Below are 16,324 nucleotides of genomic sequence, written 5' to 3'. Positions count from 1 at the left end.
TTTTTTTTGTATTTCACATACACAGTTCTTGTTAATATTCACAACCAGATTATTTCATTGATAAAAAAAATATGGCTGCTACGACCATGCCTCCCTGAATGTGCCCGATCTCGTCTGATCTTGGAAGCTAAGCAGGGTTGGACCTGGTTAGTACTTGGATGGGAGACCACCTAGGAATGCCAGGTGCTGTAAGCAAAAAAAAAAAAAAAAAAATATGGCTCAAAGCGGTTAATGAATTCAGTCAAGGTTACCTAGCTTGTGAGGGGCAGAGAAAGAATTTGAAATCATGTTTCTAAAGTCAACACTCTGGTTTCAAATATTATCTGTAATAAATGAAAAACTTCATAGAGATCTGAATTCTAGGGCCAATTCCTTATTTTTCTCTATCAATTTCTTAATATAGTTAGTTGAAATAATTATATTTATACCAACTAAACTACACAGTATTGTTTCAATGATTGACTAAGATAATATGTGAAAAATGATTCACGCAGTGGCTGGGACAGAGTAAACTCTCAGAAACTGGAAGCTATTTTGATTATTATCATGATTTAATCATAGTACCTCTGAAAAAGTAAATAAGCAAAGAAGACCTATATGTAGCCAAACACAACAAGTTCAAAATGCTGAATGTGGGGCTTGAAGCAGTGATGCTGAGATTGAGGCTCATGTTGTGTGTCTCATATTTTTGTATAGTGGCTTAAAATGAGCAAGCAGCTTTAATGTGCATTATTAAGGCAGGTGAAAATGTAGCTGAAGTACAAGCTCATTATTCTACAGTGTATTCTGCAGTGTAGAGTAATAGGGGAGCTCAAAGAAAGTGGTACTCGGCTTAGAGAATGGTTGAGTTAGAGAAGATTAAGAATACTGACAGGGTTGTAATGGAAGTGATGATACAGAGGTTATAGAAAATACCCTGTGTAGGTAAACTAGCATGATGAAAGGCCCAGAAATGGGAATAGACAAATTGTATATGGAAGAAGAAACTGAGGTCAGTCAAGCAGAAATAAAGTTTTTTTAAATTTCATTTTTTAAGTATTTAGCCATCTCTATTGCCACCTAGAAGAACAGCTAATGTGGGAAGGAGATAGGGGACATGTTTTTATAAAATGTTTTAAATGATAATGTGTGCCGATTTCCATTAAGTGAGGAATATCCGTTGAACCCACAAGGCGATCTTATTGAACAATGGTGGACCAACATGACATTATCAGGTCAGGACCTAGAGTGCAGAAATGTGGAACTGCAGACCTGTTTATGGGTTCATATATAATATATGGGTCCATATATTATATGGATTGTTGTCTTCTTTATTAGGGAATGGATGATAGCACTGAACAGATCATCTCCCCATTCATATACCACTACTCAGAAGCAGGAACTCCATAAATCTCAACTTATCAGTTTACTTTCTTCTGATATATTTTTACTCTTCCTGCCACTATTCTTGATTGTTTTTCAAGTTTTAAAACTGAAATATTTGGTATTTTAAAGGTGGACACTACTGTGAACATTATTTTGAATGGTTCAAAGACTTAGTTCAATTTTTACTTCAATTTCCAGCACCTTATACTATTACAAATTGGAAGAACTGTGCCAGCCTACCAGTGCTTTTTTTATATAATGTATTTGTCATGCTTAACTCCATGAGGGTTTCATTCACTGGTGGAAGAAACAATGGGGGCATAGTGTATACTTTAGAATTAAATTATTGCACTAGACACATAATGGATGGCTATTAGATTCTCTAACTTATTCTTTACATTTACATTATTGCATTTGAGGACCTTGAACTTTCTCTGGTATTGGACCCTTATGGAGCATGGATGATTATTCCTAGTCCTTATGTCAGTTCTTGGGAGCAAGTCAGGCGTTTGGGTTCTTCTTTGTAACCCAATGGTCCTAGCACCGTGTTTATAATTAGCAGATGACTAATAATGTCTCTTGATTGAATTAATTATTAGTTACAGTAAAGTACAAGTGCTGCTCTAAACACTTAACACAATAGAATATATATACAGAAAAAGATACACTCAAATGTCACCTCCTAACTGAAGCCTGACACACAAGAAAAGATCAAGACCCCCTCTGATATAGTTCCTCGGCACTTCTCAATTTTAATTTGGAGCTATTTAAAATTTGTTTGTAATGTGTGAATTTTGCCCCTAGGTCAGCTTGGGTATTATTCTTCTACATGCCTTCAGCTCAGAAACTTACTTAATGCAGTAGAATATGCACATAGAAAAAGATACACATAGAAAAATGTTTCATTAACTAGCAAAACATGAAAAAAATGTGTATTTATTTTTGAAATCTCCCACTGTAGTGTTATAAATATATCTGGATAGTTTAAAACACCTCAAATGAGAAAGTAAGAAGATAGAAATTGTGTTAGCAGAGCTGTAAGTGAGACAAAATAAGCTCTATTCCAAGCATCCTTATGATGGAATGACACCGTGTAATATGTTTCTACTTTCTTTGGGTGCTACTGAGCTGCATCTTCTCCAATTTAACTCCATGAGTGTTTATTGAACATTTACTATATCCTCAGCCATGGACTTTCTAATGTGGATGATAAAAGAGGATTAATACCAACTCTCACCTATTAGATTTTAAAAAATGAAAATAAGTATTGGTGAGGATGAGGAGAAATTGGAACTCTTACGCACTGTTAGTAGGGATGTAAAATGGTACAGCTGCTATGGAAAACTGTATGGCAGTTTCTTAAAAAATTGAAAATATTGATCCAGCATTTGTACTTTTTGGTATGAAAAGGAATTGGAAGCAGGGTCTTGAGATTTTGTACACTTATGTTCATACCAGCTTATTTTTAATAGACAAAAGGTTGAAACAACCCATGTCCATCTATAGATATGAATAGATAAACAGAAAGTGGGATATACATATAATGGAATATGATTCAACCTTAAAACGGAAGGGAATTCTGACACATGAGACAATATGGGTGAACCTGGAGGATATTATACTAAGTGAAATAAACCAGTCACAAAAAGAAGACAAAATTCTGTTCTATTTAAAAGAAGTATCTAGAATTGTAAAATTTATGGAGAGAGTAAGCAGAAGGGTTATTGCCAGAAGCTGGGGAGAAAAGGGGATGGGGAGTTGTTGTTTAATGAACATAAGGTTTCAGTTTTGCAAGATGGAAAGAGTTCTGAAGATTAGTTGTAGAACAATGTGAATATACTGAACACTGCTGGACTGTACACTTAAAAATGATTAAGATGGTAAAATTTATGTTTTGTATATTTTACCCCCTTCCTCACACACAAAGATGAATACGACACAGTTTCTGCCCTTAAGTGTTGTATAATCTCTTTGTGGTGATGAGCTGAATAAAGTTATACTTATTTGAGTGGAAAACTAAAGAATGAGTAGGAGTTACCTGAATATAGAAAGGGGATAGAGAAAATGTAGAGAGCATTGTTGGCGATTTGCATGTGGAGAAATTGGATGCTGGGATGGCTGAAGCTAGGTAGACAGTAATATCAGATGAGTCTGTAGAGGGAGGCAGGGCCCATGGTTTTCACAAATTGCTAGGATATATTATGGATTTTGGCCTTTCACCCCAAGACTGATGGTTATTAAATGTAATTGAATGTGTCTCTGATTAGGTGTTTTAGGTGTTGCACAATTCCATGTCATTCTCAGCTTCCCAGAGTTGAGGCCAGTGATGTGCTTGCAATCTGCCACTTCACAGTGCCATTTATGCCTGGTTAAAGAGTCATAATTCCACGAAGCTATCAAAGTACTCCTGGAACTAGTCCATCTCTAGTAATTGGACTTCTTACTTGTTGCTCCTGAGTTTCAGTCCTCTCCTGGATACTAGTGTTTTTTTTTTTTTCTTCTGGTTTTATTTAAATAAGGCATTTCAAGTGTACAATGTGATAATTTTATATACATATACACTGGGAAAGGATTACCCCATTGATTTAATTAACACATTCATCTCCACACATATTTACATTTTTTTGAGAGCATTTGTTTTCTTATCAAATTTTAATTATACAATACTGTGTTATCAACTGTAGTCATCCTGTTATACATTAGCTCCGCAGAGCTTATTCATTTTATAACTGAAAGTTTGTACACATATAAGTGATACTATGCAATATTTGTCTTCTTCTGTCTGTCTTATTTCACTGAAGGTTTATCCATGTTGTTGCACATGACAGAATTTTCTTCTTCTTAAGGCTGAATAATATTCCATTGTATATGTGTGTGTACATGCATATACCTCTCGTTTCCTTTCTCCATCTATCGACGGACTCTTAGGTTGTTTCCATGCCTTGGCTATCGTGAATGATGCTGCTATGACCGTGGGAGTGCAGATATCTCTGCAAGGTCTTGATTTCCATTGTTTTGGATATGTACTCAGAAGTGGGGTTGCTGGATTATACAGCAGTTCTATTTTTAATTTCTTGTGAAACTTGCATAGATTTTGTTTTTGTTTTTGTTTTGTAGTGGCTGTAGCAGTTTATTTTTCCGCCAACAATATACAAGGATTTCCTTTTCTCTGCATCCTTGGCAGCATTTGTGTTCTCTCTTGCTCTCTCTCTCTCTCTCTCTCGCTCGCTCTCAAATAATAGTCATCCTAACAGGTGTGAGATGATATTTCGTTGTGGTTTTGATTTGTATTTCTCTAATGATTAGTGATGATTGGCTCCTTTTCATGTGCCTATTGGCCATTCGTGTGTCTTCTTTGGAAAAATATCTACTCAGGTCCTTTGCCCATTTTTAAATTGAGTTATTTGTGGTTTTTTTTGCTTTTGAGTTATGTGAGTTCCTTGTATATTTTGGATATTAATCCTATATCGGATATGTGATTTGCAAATGTTTTTTTTTTCCTTTTTCTAGGTTGCCTTTTCATTTTGTTGATGGTTTCCTTTACTGTCCAGAAGCTTATTTGCTGATGTAGTGCCACTTGTTTATTTTTTTCTTGGACTGTAGTATTTAAACCTCCTGGCATACTGTTTTACAGCAAACTTTTTCTTTATTCGTATAAAGAGTACACTCTAAAATAATGGTAAAAATAGTAAATACATAAACCAGTAACATAGTTGTTTATTATCAATTATTATGTATAGTACAAGTATGTACTATGCTTTTATATGACTGGTAGTGCAGTAGGTTTTTTACACTGGCATCACCACAAACACGTGAGAGTGTGTTGTGATAGGACATTACAATGGCTATGGTGTCACCAGGTGATAGGAAGTTTTCAGCTTCATTATCCTATGGGACCACAGTCCAAGAGAAATGTCCTTATGCTGCACATGACTCGATAGGGTGATGCCAAGACTCAGGAGCCTGGAGCAGTGGCAGATTTGGGTGGATTAGGGGAAGAGAGAGCTATTTAGCATATGGCGAACTTCAAGTTCTTGAGCAAGTTTCATAGAGGTTAGAGCATTCTTATAGCTCAGCTTTAGCAGCTCACAGAAAGGAAATTCATTAAGAAGGAAAGATAGTTTGAGAGAGATAATTTGGGAGACTTTGTAAAAAATCTACATTAAAATGACAGTCTAAATTTAGATATTGGGAATAATTAGGAAGGAATGATAGGATTTTCTAATACAGAATTTCTACGAGGATGTAATCTAAAAACAAAGCAAAATATAGACTATATATATTGATTATAAAACAAACAAAAAAACAAGCAACAAGAAAAAATTTATGACTCAGGTCCCTATCCACTCACGACTGCATTTTTCAGAATTATGAACTTGGCTGTTTAGTTATCTACTTTTGAGCTCTATTGTGATTAAATGCAACACTACTCTAAGGAAAAGATGACCAGATCAAGCCTAATATCTAGAAATAAAAACGATTTTGGGGAGATAACTTATTCTTCTTGAGTTCTGCTTTGAATTGAGCTGTGAAGCAGATATTTAAATTACTTTTCAAGGGTTTGGGTTAAAACATGAAGATAAATAGGAATTCCTGGAAGTTTTATATTAACTATAAAGCACGTAATTTTTAACAGTAGCAAATGAAGAATGAATGCGCCCTTTAGTTTTAATGTAAATCAATACAAGTAGCAAAAACAGTGCAATTGTAATCAAAGTTCAAATTACTGAATTCTAGTGAAAGAAAAAGAGTAGCTAAATTTTCTACTGATTAAAGGGATTAAATATTCTGAAATCAAAATGCAGTTGAATGCTTTTTCCTATTTGTTTGTGGAGAAAGCACTAGATCTACTTATTTTAAGTAGATAACAAAGTAAAACCAAATAAACTTGGGGAATCTTTCTAAGTAAAGCATTTGATGTCATAGAAAAAAGTGAAACAAACATGGAAGGCTACCTTATCCTCAAAACAAACAAGCAAATATATGGACAACTGGAACTATACCTGGTGAAGTAAAAAAACAAACTAAAAACAGCTCCCTAAACTTGGTGTTACAGGACCTGATGTGCATCCCTGCTCTGCCTTTCAGTGTTTTTGTGACCCTGAATGAGATGCTTATCCTCTTCAGACCATAACTTCTTAACCTGTAAAATAAGAGGGGAAGATGCTGCTCCACTGACGTTAAATTTATGTGAAAGCAATATGAAATATGAGGTATCATGTTAAACTAAAAGCTCCCAGAAAACAAAAGGGAAGGTTTAACTCTAGAATAAAATTTTGATTAGATATCATATAATCTCATCGGCCAAAGTGACCACTCTTGAATAATATTAAGACTTGGACAGAGAGTGTATATCCAAATAAAAATTGTTGGCCAAGTTGATAGAAAATACAGAAGGGTAAAAAGAATTCTATTTTCTCTGGTTTTATTAGGTTGTACATGCTTATGACGTGTCGTAAATGTTTAGGCAAGTTTGAGATTAGAAGGGTTTTTTTCAGTATAACAGGACTAAGCGGCTATATTAAGAAAAGAGAGCAAGGATAATTTAAAAAATATGTTGAAAGGTGGTATAATTGAAAGATTCATACAACTGATTAAGTAGCCACACACTGATTTATAATTGGAGGATGCAGTATCACAGTCGTGTGGGTAACAGCAAAGAGTAGATGGGTAGGGGAGAAAAAAGACCAGATTTCAGTCCTTGCATAATTACTCTTTGAGCAGCTCAGAGTCTACTTCCTCATCTGAGAAATGAGATTAATAATAAAACATTTCTTATAGGGTAGTTGTGAAGATAACATGAATCAGTGTAAATTTAGTGAACTATAAAACTCTATTCAACAAACATATTTAATACCAAAAATATGCCAGCAGTGTGTTAAATATTGGGGGAACAGTGATAATTGAACATAGCTTGTTCTCATAAAGAACCCACGATGTAAGGGGCTAGGTAACTTATTGTGCGGTTTTGTTGCCACTTAAAGAGAGATGTATGCAGGGTGATCTTTGAGCACAGAGGAAGGAGCATTGAACCCAGGGACATTTTCTAGGGAAGTATTTTGAAGGTAGAATCATAGTATAAAACACCAAACAGATTTTAGTTATTAAAATTTATATGCATGGACTTAAAATGGTAAATGATAAAGAAATTGCCAAGTTAATTAAATAAGAAATTTTAAATGTGAAATTTAAAATATAAAATTAAAAATTAAATCAACAAATCTCAGTTCACAAACCAGTTATGCTATGATTGGATAAAAAGTAATGCACTGAGGCTTTTGATAAACTGTTAATTTACAAAGTCATTTCAGATGTTCAAAAAAAACCACACAAATGTTTATTTCTTGCTGAAGAGAATAATGTGGGTGGAAACTGAGTAATAGTACATATGATCAGTTTAATCAATTCACATATTTATTAGATACTCAGGGTATACATTCTATTTTTTCACCTTCCCACAAAGGCAGAATGATTGATGTTAATGTGATGGACATAATTTTAGGATCAATTCCTGGGCCTGTACTATTGCTTCACTCCTTTGTTCCTACTCAATACAGTACATTTCTAGACTTATATTTAGAGTGAATAAAAACAACTTAGAGAATGAATGATAAATTTGGTAAGTTGGCCAGATATGCACAATATAAACAAAAACAAAAGTAATCAATTGAGTTTTCTTATTTTAGCAAGAAATACCTATAAATACTACCTATATTGTAGTTACAAAATACAAAATACTTGGAAGTAAATTTAACCAGAAGAGTAGCAGCCCTATACAAACAAAATGATGTCTAATTAAAACCATAGAGCAGAATGTGAATAAAGAGATAGATATATCATGTTCTTGGATGGGAGAAGCAATGTCATGAGAATTGTCAACTTTCCTCAAATTATCATAATATATTTAATGCAATTTTAGTGAGAATCCCATCAGATTTATTTTTTAAACTGGATAAAATGATCTTATAGTTCATTTAGAAAAATAAATATGGAAGAACAGCCAGCAAAAATGTGAAAAAGATAAACAGCAAGTAGGCATTTTTTATATCAGCTGTCAGAGCATACTATAAAGCCTCTGTAATCAAATCATTATTGGAATAGATGAATAGATTACTAGAAAAGATAGAGAATAATGAATATGGTAAATCTAAGAAGTTAATATTGACAAACATGATGGCTTCAATTCTGGAAGAGAATAAAAATGGATCTTAATCTTATACCACATAAGAAAATAAATTTTAGCTTAAAATGTAAAAAGTAAAAAAAAATGTGTAAATGACTCAAGAAATTATAGGGGTTAGGGAAACCTCATTAGCCAGCACTAATAACCCATTATCTATAAAGAAAAGAAAAGATTTTATTTAACTATTGAAAAATTAAAAACCTATATATGGCAACCAAAGCAAAGTTGATAAACACATAGTAGATCTGGAAAATACAGGTAATTGTTATGGTTAATATCTATATGGATAAAAAATTTGTAAGACAAAGGCAAACAGCCCAAGAAAAATGGGCAAATGTTAAGAATATATGATTCACAAAAGAGCAAATACAAATGGTCAACAAACATGAAAGGATGTTCAAATTAGAGAAATGCAAATGAAAGTAAAAATGAGATGTAACTTCATAAATATTGGAAAAGCAGAAATTAAAACTAGTAACATAGATTATTCATAGGACTATAGAAAAAGATGTTCATATATTGCTGATAGAAATACCTCTTTGAAAAGTCTTTGGAAAAATTTAGAAATGCAGTGTTGGGAATTTATACCATAGAAATGAAAGTATCAGTGTATAAGTAAACAATTATTATGACATTTTATTGTGTTGGAAATCCAAAAAGCAAAGCACCCATCAGTATGGTATATATCTGTACTTCAGAATTCTATACAACCATTACAATGAAAATATTAAATTTATACTGGATAATTTAGAGGGATTTCCATGAGGTATTACTATGTGGGAATAGTTTAATAATGCAAGTCAATTTTAATAAAACAATGAAAAGCAAATTGTATTTATTTATCCCTATGTATATTTCTGTGCACATAGATATCTGTATAGGATCACATGAGACAATAGGAAAGAACCACACTCCAGATTGCCAGTGCAGGTTAGCTGAGGAGCAAGAGTGGAATCTTCTTGTAGATGGAGGCTGGAAGAGATGGGCAAAGGATAAGGGTACATGGGAAGATAGGTAAAAAGGAAAATGAGAAAAAAAGATTGCCCTTCTCCAAAGTGTGAGCCCCATTTATGCATTTATATGTGTGCATGTATATGTATATATATTTATATGCATAATTTAAATTAAAAGCATTAAATTAAAGAAGAAATTATCAAAATGTGAGTGAGACAATGCTACTATTGGGTAACTAAATTTGCTTATGATTTCAAAAGAAGTCGTTTGTAAATTTAATATTTTATTTTTGTAACAAATTACTTGTGACTCTGTCAAAACCCAAGTCACAGTTATGAATCATTATTCAGAGGAGGACTTCCCCTTGTTTTTCATCTCACGATAATATTTGCTCAGCACCCTGGGGTAGTGGAGGAGCTGTCTGCAGCTCTGCGCAGACATGCGGAGGGTCTGTGCACTCCCAAAAGCCATGTGCTCTGCTGCCCAGGTGGAGAAGTTCAGCTCCAGAGAACTGGAGAGTTAAAGTGTTTGTGTGGTTATTCGGAATGCTATAATTTCTATTTTACTTAACCAGGAATCCTCTTGTTACATATGGATTATAATATCTCATGCTAAATTAAAAAAAAAAAAAGTAACAAATCCTTATGTCCTGTAGCCCCAATTTCTCCTCTGGGTGGAATATTCTCAAAACAAGCATTGCATGAATACTGAAGAGAGAGATGTCTACGGTTCATTCATTCTTAATATTTAATTTTTCTAGAATTATCTTTTAAGTTCTCTCTCTCTGGTTGAACATAGAATTCTACCGTGCACACTGTATTATACTAAGGGAATCATGTCTCGACCAAGATTGCTTTCTGTTGTGAATTACAGAAAACTTGACTATAATGGTCAAATTTTTCTCACGTAATGAGAAGTCTGGAGGAAGCGGCCCAGAGTTGCATCAGCAGTGCCGCGTTTTCATCAATATCCTAGGCTCTTTCTTTCTGTTCCACCGTTTTTAGCATGCGATTTTAGTCCCAGTGGTCCCAATTGGGATTCATTGCCTTCAGGAAAGAAGTGAAGGAAAGAGGCATTTGCCTATATCAGAAAAATGAAAACATTCTCAAAATGTTCCAGCAGACTTTCCTTTATGTGTCGTTGTTCAGAACCATGTAATATGTCGTCTCACATAGCTGCAAGGGAGATTTGAACTTTTAGCTGTATACATGATGACAAACGCTCTTTCACCAAGCTTTAGTTTGGCTTCCCTGAGCCCTCTTCTAGACTAGGCCTCTGCTTTGGCCTCCATCTTGTCGTTGGCTTGTCCAGCCCAATGTTAACAAAGAATCCTGCCAATCAGATTCCCTCCACTCTTGATCTGATCAAGTTCCTCATCCCCTACCTTTGATGATAACTCCTTGGCTTGTCTTTAGCAAGAATCTTATTAGGTCATTTTAGCAAGAATTCTCCTCTCTGTAATTTCCAATGTCTCCTCTCTGTAATTTTCTATCCACCGACCTCCTCACTCTATTCCTTGGCTATAAATCTCCAGCCATCTTGGCTGTATTTGGAGTTGAGTCTGACTTCTGTCCCCTATTGCAATATCTCTATTGTGATAGTCTTAGATGAAGTCTTCCTTAGCATTTTAACAAGTGTCAGAATAATTTTCCTTGAACAGTGGTCAGTCTGAACAGGAGTAGGATTCTGTTAGCTAAGAAGAAGAAAATAGATCATGGAGAAGCAACTAACAGTGCCTATGACATCAAAGATCTCCTTACTCTAAAAGCAAGTCATTTGCATTTGATGAGCAGAGTGACGTGGAGCACAAATCCTTGTGAGTTTTTCACTTACATTTAACTCCATTTCTGTCAGTGATATACCTAGAATTTCAGTAAAATGAAGCTTGTAAAACTTTCTACCTACATATTTTATAGAAGTATTGTGCAGTTTAATTAGCTAATGGTTATAAAGTGATTTGAAGAAAGTTACCGCAAGTACATAATGCTTTGTTAGATAATGTGGGAGTAATTTCACAAAATCTGGATAACTGTCAAGTAATTAAAGGCAAATGCACTGTAGATGCTGTTATGTGACTTCCATTAGTGTTCATCAGAGGTTGACACACTCATTGAGGAAAAGAGCAGATCTCATACTGTTCTGAAATGGTTTTTGAAAAATCCTTACTCCTCTTTTAAAATCACTTTCACCATCTGCTGGCAAAAGAATTGAGATGGCTGCCTGTGAATTTAGCAATTACATGTGCTAATACAGTAGCAGGAGAAAATGATTGTCACACCTGTTTTTAAAAACAACAACAAACAAAACAAAATTTTACTACTACCCCCAAACCAAAAACACCATCTGGTTTTCTGTGAAACAAAACTTCAGATTCTTAAAAAAACAAAACAAAACCCCAAACAAACAAAACAAACAAAACTAAAAAACCCAACGAACCAACTATATTTTCAGATATTGTTAAATATTCTGAAATGTGCTCATTTTACCCCTCTTAATTCTTAGAAAAATTACAAGGCACAGAGTCATCAAACCAACATTACTGTGTCTTTTCCTTCCTTTTGGATTTTGAGAAGATGATAGAGGGGAAGAAACATGACTACGAAAGAGTTGTTTCATTTTATTTTGCCGATGAAATCCTTAATCCACCTGTAAAAGACAAGGATTATGTATTTGTCTCAATTTAAGAGGTATTAGTGTATAAAAATTAACATGTAAAATCAATAAAGAGATACATGGCTAAAGAATTCTTTACAAAAGAATCTAGTGAGATAGAACAGAGTAAGGTGGAGACCTTTGATTCTGACATAGGTTACTGAAAATCTTTAGCAAATGCAGGACCAAGGTATTTAAGAAAAATTTAACTAGCTAGCATTCATAAATTAGTAGGCTACTAGAACCTAGTTTTGATCAATGTTATTCTGAGTTGTTATCTTCCACAAAATCTCATGCTCTCATCTTAACTGATAAGTCATAATCGAGATTAAATTTTAAAATTTGTATATGTTATTGAGCTATTGAATTTTAAATTCACTAAAATTGCATCATAAATTTTGGGACATTATTAGAGCTTCCTGGCACCTGGAAAATTGATTTAAATAAAATTATCATGTGCTTGATTCATGGTTCAATCATATCTACCACTCCAGTGTACACTGTGAAAATCATGTAACATTTGTAAATTAGGCTATTTGTGAAATCCATGGATTTCCAATTTTGTAGTCCTTTCCAGAAAAACTCAGCCCTCCTCTTTACTATGTATTAAATTTAAAATTAACTTGATAACACAACATTTTGATTAAACTTAATTTTTCTACAAACATCTATTGTATGAAGGCAAATGTAAGATAATATCATGTTCTGGTTTTTCATTTAAATGATATAGTAAACATTATGTGCCGAACCAATCTATGTTAACGCTTTCTCTAAATTAAGCAATAAATATCAGCTAGCAAGTTTATAACCCAGATATTATTTTATTACTCTAATAACATGGAGAATTTAAGACACTATTTTTAGTAAAACTAATATTATTTCCAGATACTGTAGACTACTACATCAAGATCCTCAATATATTCTTCATGGGGGTGATGATATATGCTTATTCAGGAAAGGTTTTATTACCTTAGTACCTGGTAAGCTTCTAAGAATTTTAAAGTAAATGAAGACCAGATTAATAAATCTTTTCTGTGGTTTTATGATTTTGTGTAGGTCAACAAATTCTGAAATAGGTCTCGAAAAAGTTCCCAAAGTTGAAGTATTTGTGTTGTAATGCAATAGCTAGCAATTTTTTTGGTCTGTTCTGGTTTCAAACACTAAAAGTTGCTTAGTATCATTCATGTACACGTTTCCCTTTTTGACCAAACTTAAATTACATTTAACACCATAATAAGTAGTTCACCTAAATAATAAGTAGTTCACCTAAATAGAATTACATTTAACACCATAATAAGTAGTTCACCAAATAGTGGACCAAGTTCCACGAAGGATGGTGATTATCTTCTCTGTCCACTTAAACTCACCAAAGTCATATAGTCCACCTCACCTATATGTCCCTAAGCAGTATTACGATGAATATTTTTCCAACGTGTATAAAATTCTCCCACAGCAGGGTGCTGATAAATGGGCTGGGTCAGAATGAGAGAGTAATGCCCTGAGTCTCCCTTTAGGGTAAAGGCTCAAGGAGCAGGCAACGATGGTCTCCTGGGATGAATTTGAGACACCTGAAAGCTGCCAGGAGGAACAACTGGCCCTAGGGATGAGCAGTGGAACAGGCACATTAGGGTTGCTATGGCCTTAGACTTTGGCAGATATGGGACTGAGGCCTTGGGTTGTATAAGCCCAAACTCACTACCCCAGGGTCTTGCAGCTCCTGGAAAGCTGTAGATTTTCTGCTGACGCATGCACAGTTCACTTCCTGTTCTGGCCTCTAAGCTGCCTGTCCTGTATAGCCTTTCGGCCACAAACCTTCCTTTGCACCTAGCAGGGGCTTAGAGCAAGGTGCCACCACACTGTGACTCTTGGGTAGAGGTGAGATGTCCATGAACACTGGGGTTTGCGCGATAGGTGGTGTGAGCCAGACTCCCTATCGATGAATCTGGAGTGAGAGTACTGCAGCCTCCCTGGGCACCCAGGTGTTTCTCTTCTCAGGGCTCCCTGACAACTCCTTAGATCTTTAGAGATCCTATAAGATTGGGCTTCTTCTGGGAAGAATGGTCACAGCTGCAGTGCCTAAGTCAATGCTGACATTTTCTGAGCCACCTCTGATGTTCAGACATCCCAGCCTATTTTTTCCTGCCCCTCCATCAGGACTCAAAAAAGAAAAAAAATATTTATTATAGAATTAAACTAAGAACCTTATATGTATAGAAAAAATATTGATTGACAATGGTCAAAGCTATACTATGAATGAGATGACTCTTATTTTCCAAAAGCAATTAATTTGAATTAAATTACTATATTCTGAACTCCAGATGCTGCATAATATGGTGTTCTGGTCCCCCCTATCTGCCACCCCTTCCCACAAAAAAGATAAATGTTCTCCCTAGAATCTTAAAAAAAATACACCTTTATTTTTAATACTATTAGTTCCTAGTAGTAACTCTGTAGTTGCTTTAAGTTCATACTTTAGTTTCACCATCTCACTTAAGCTGATATCTAAACCTTTATTTCCAAATAAATTCAGATAATGGTAGACTTAAGAAAGTATGTCCTCTTTTAATATGCTCTTCAAAAAAAAAAAAAAAAATGCCCGTGGTAATGATATGTCATCAGTGAAATGCCTTATCTTTATGTGTGATTTTGTCACACTTTGCTCCAGTCCTCTTTGTGTCTTTGTGACAGATGACTTTTTGTGGTACTAAATTTGTCCAACCATGCCCTGGTGTTTTTCTGCATGAAGTACTTCCAGGTTAGGAGAGATACAGAGGTAGACTCCCCAACCGTACAGAAACCATGAAACTTATGTCCCTTGTGTTGCTAATAAATATCTTCTTAACTGAAGCCACTGCTTATTAATCATACACTTTTTCTTTTTTTAGGCTAAAAGCCCACAGAAATGTAGCAAATAAGTGATGGTAGAAGCTGTAAGAAATGTGAATTACTCAGTGAGTGATTGGCAGTAGTTAATAGTTTCAGGGGAAAACGGAATCATACGTGTGGGGAAAACTGAATCATACGTGCATTGTGTTTGTTCATATCGTACAATGTAACTTCGCTGAAATTACACCTTTTTTGAGTTACTGTTACTCAACTATTTTCTTGACTTGAAAGCCAGCACTGACTCATACCTATTTAGGAATGGATTAGTATCTTTTGCGTTAAACTTCTTGTTACAGAGACCTGTAATTCAACTGAAATAACCACCTGAAAAATGCAGACTAGGTGGATGGTGGCAATACAAAATTTTTAGAGCTTTTTAAAGGGGAGTGTCATCTTTTTCTTTGGAAAATTCAAGCAATGCTTTTGCATAATGCTCTCAGGAGGAGGCGATGGGTTCTGAGGACATTGGCAGCTGAATCATTTATTGCTTCTCTTGACCTCCAGAAGAGCCTTACTGCTTTATGGAGAAAATGATAAATCGGAGGAGATGGGATGAAGAGACACTTCATAGTTTTGCTTTGGGTAAATTTTTGTGGCTCCTTTTGTCTGTTAAATTATATTTTAGTTAGACATCGGTCTTGTTTTACAATAGTTCCCTGATATTGTATGTTGTAGCAAAACTACATCCCCCAGGGCTTCAATATGCTCAGTTCTTCTAATACATCTTCTTTGCCTTTTTTTATTCTGTCTTTAGCATAGAACATTTCCCTTACTGTTTCCACTTGTCACAATTCTTCTTATCCTTCAAGGCCTATTTAAAATATCACCTCCATATGAACCTCTGATCTCCCTCACCAGATATGTTTGTTCCCTCTCATTTAGACTCCTACAATAATTTATTTGAACATGTGCCTCTCATGAACATGTATAGTCTTCCTTATCTACTATTTATTTCTACTCCTGTCTCATTCCTTCCCATGAAATACTGTAAATTTTCTGAAAGCAGAGTTCATGTAGTATTCATATTTAAGTACCCAACCAACAGAAACTTAAGGCATGGTCTCTTAAGTAAAAATAGTGTATAGATCCATGCATATAATAGCTCCAGAAGATTCCTATATAGTAACTCTTTTTTTTTCTTCAAAATTCCCATTCATTTATGTAAAGTTACTTGTGAAAGACATAGCCTTGTGCTATTCAGAATAAAATTACATATTTAAAAATTGGTCTTGGTTCTCTAGGCTGTTTTAATAGATCATATCTTTCTATTTTTACAAATTATAA

The 16,324-nt window shown here is 34.6% G+C and overlaps 1 protein-coding gene and 1 pseudogene across 1 annotated transcript in view; both read left to right on the top strand.

Annotated features, from left to right (window-relative positions):
* The window catches only part of FAM19A2 (family with sequence similarity 19 member A2, C-C motif chemokine like), a gene marked incomplete at its 3' end in the record, with an annotated part of 358,233 nt that overhangs the window by 190,789 nt on the left and 151,120 nt on the right, over positions 1–16,324 (top strand). The window lies entirely within an intron of this gene.
* Positions 78–195, top strand: LOC111733279 (annotated as a pseudogene).

This window comes from Pteropus vampyrus, unplaced genomic scaffold (assembly GCF_000151845.1).
Source record: "Pteropus vampyrus isolate Shadow unplaced genomic scaffold, Pvam_2.0 Scaffold545, whole genome shotgun sequence".
Lineage (NCBI taxonomy): Eukaryota > Metazoa > Chordata > Mammalia > Chiroptera > Pteropodidae > Pteropus > Pteropus vampyrus.
This window is presented reverse-complemented; position numbering and strand designations above follow the sequence as displayed.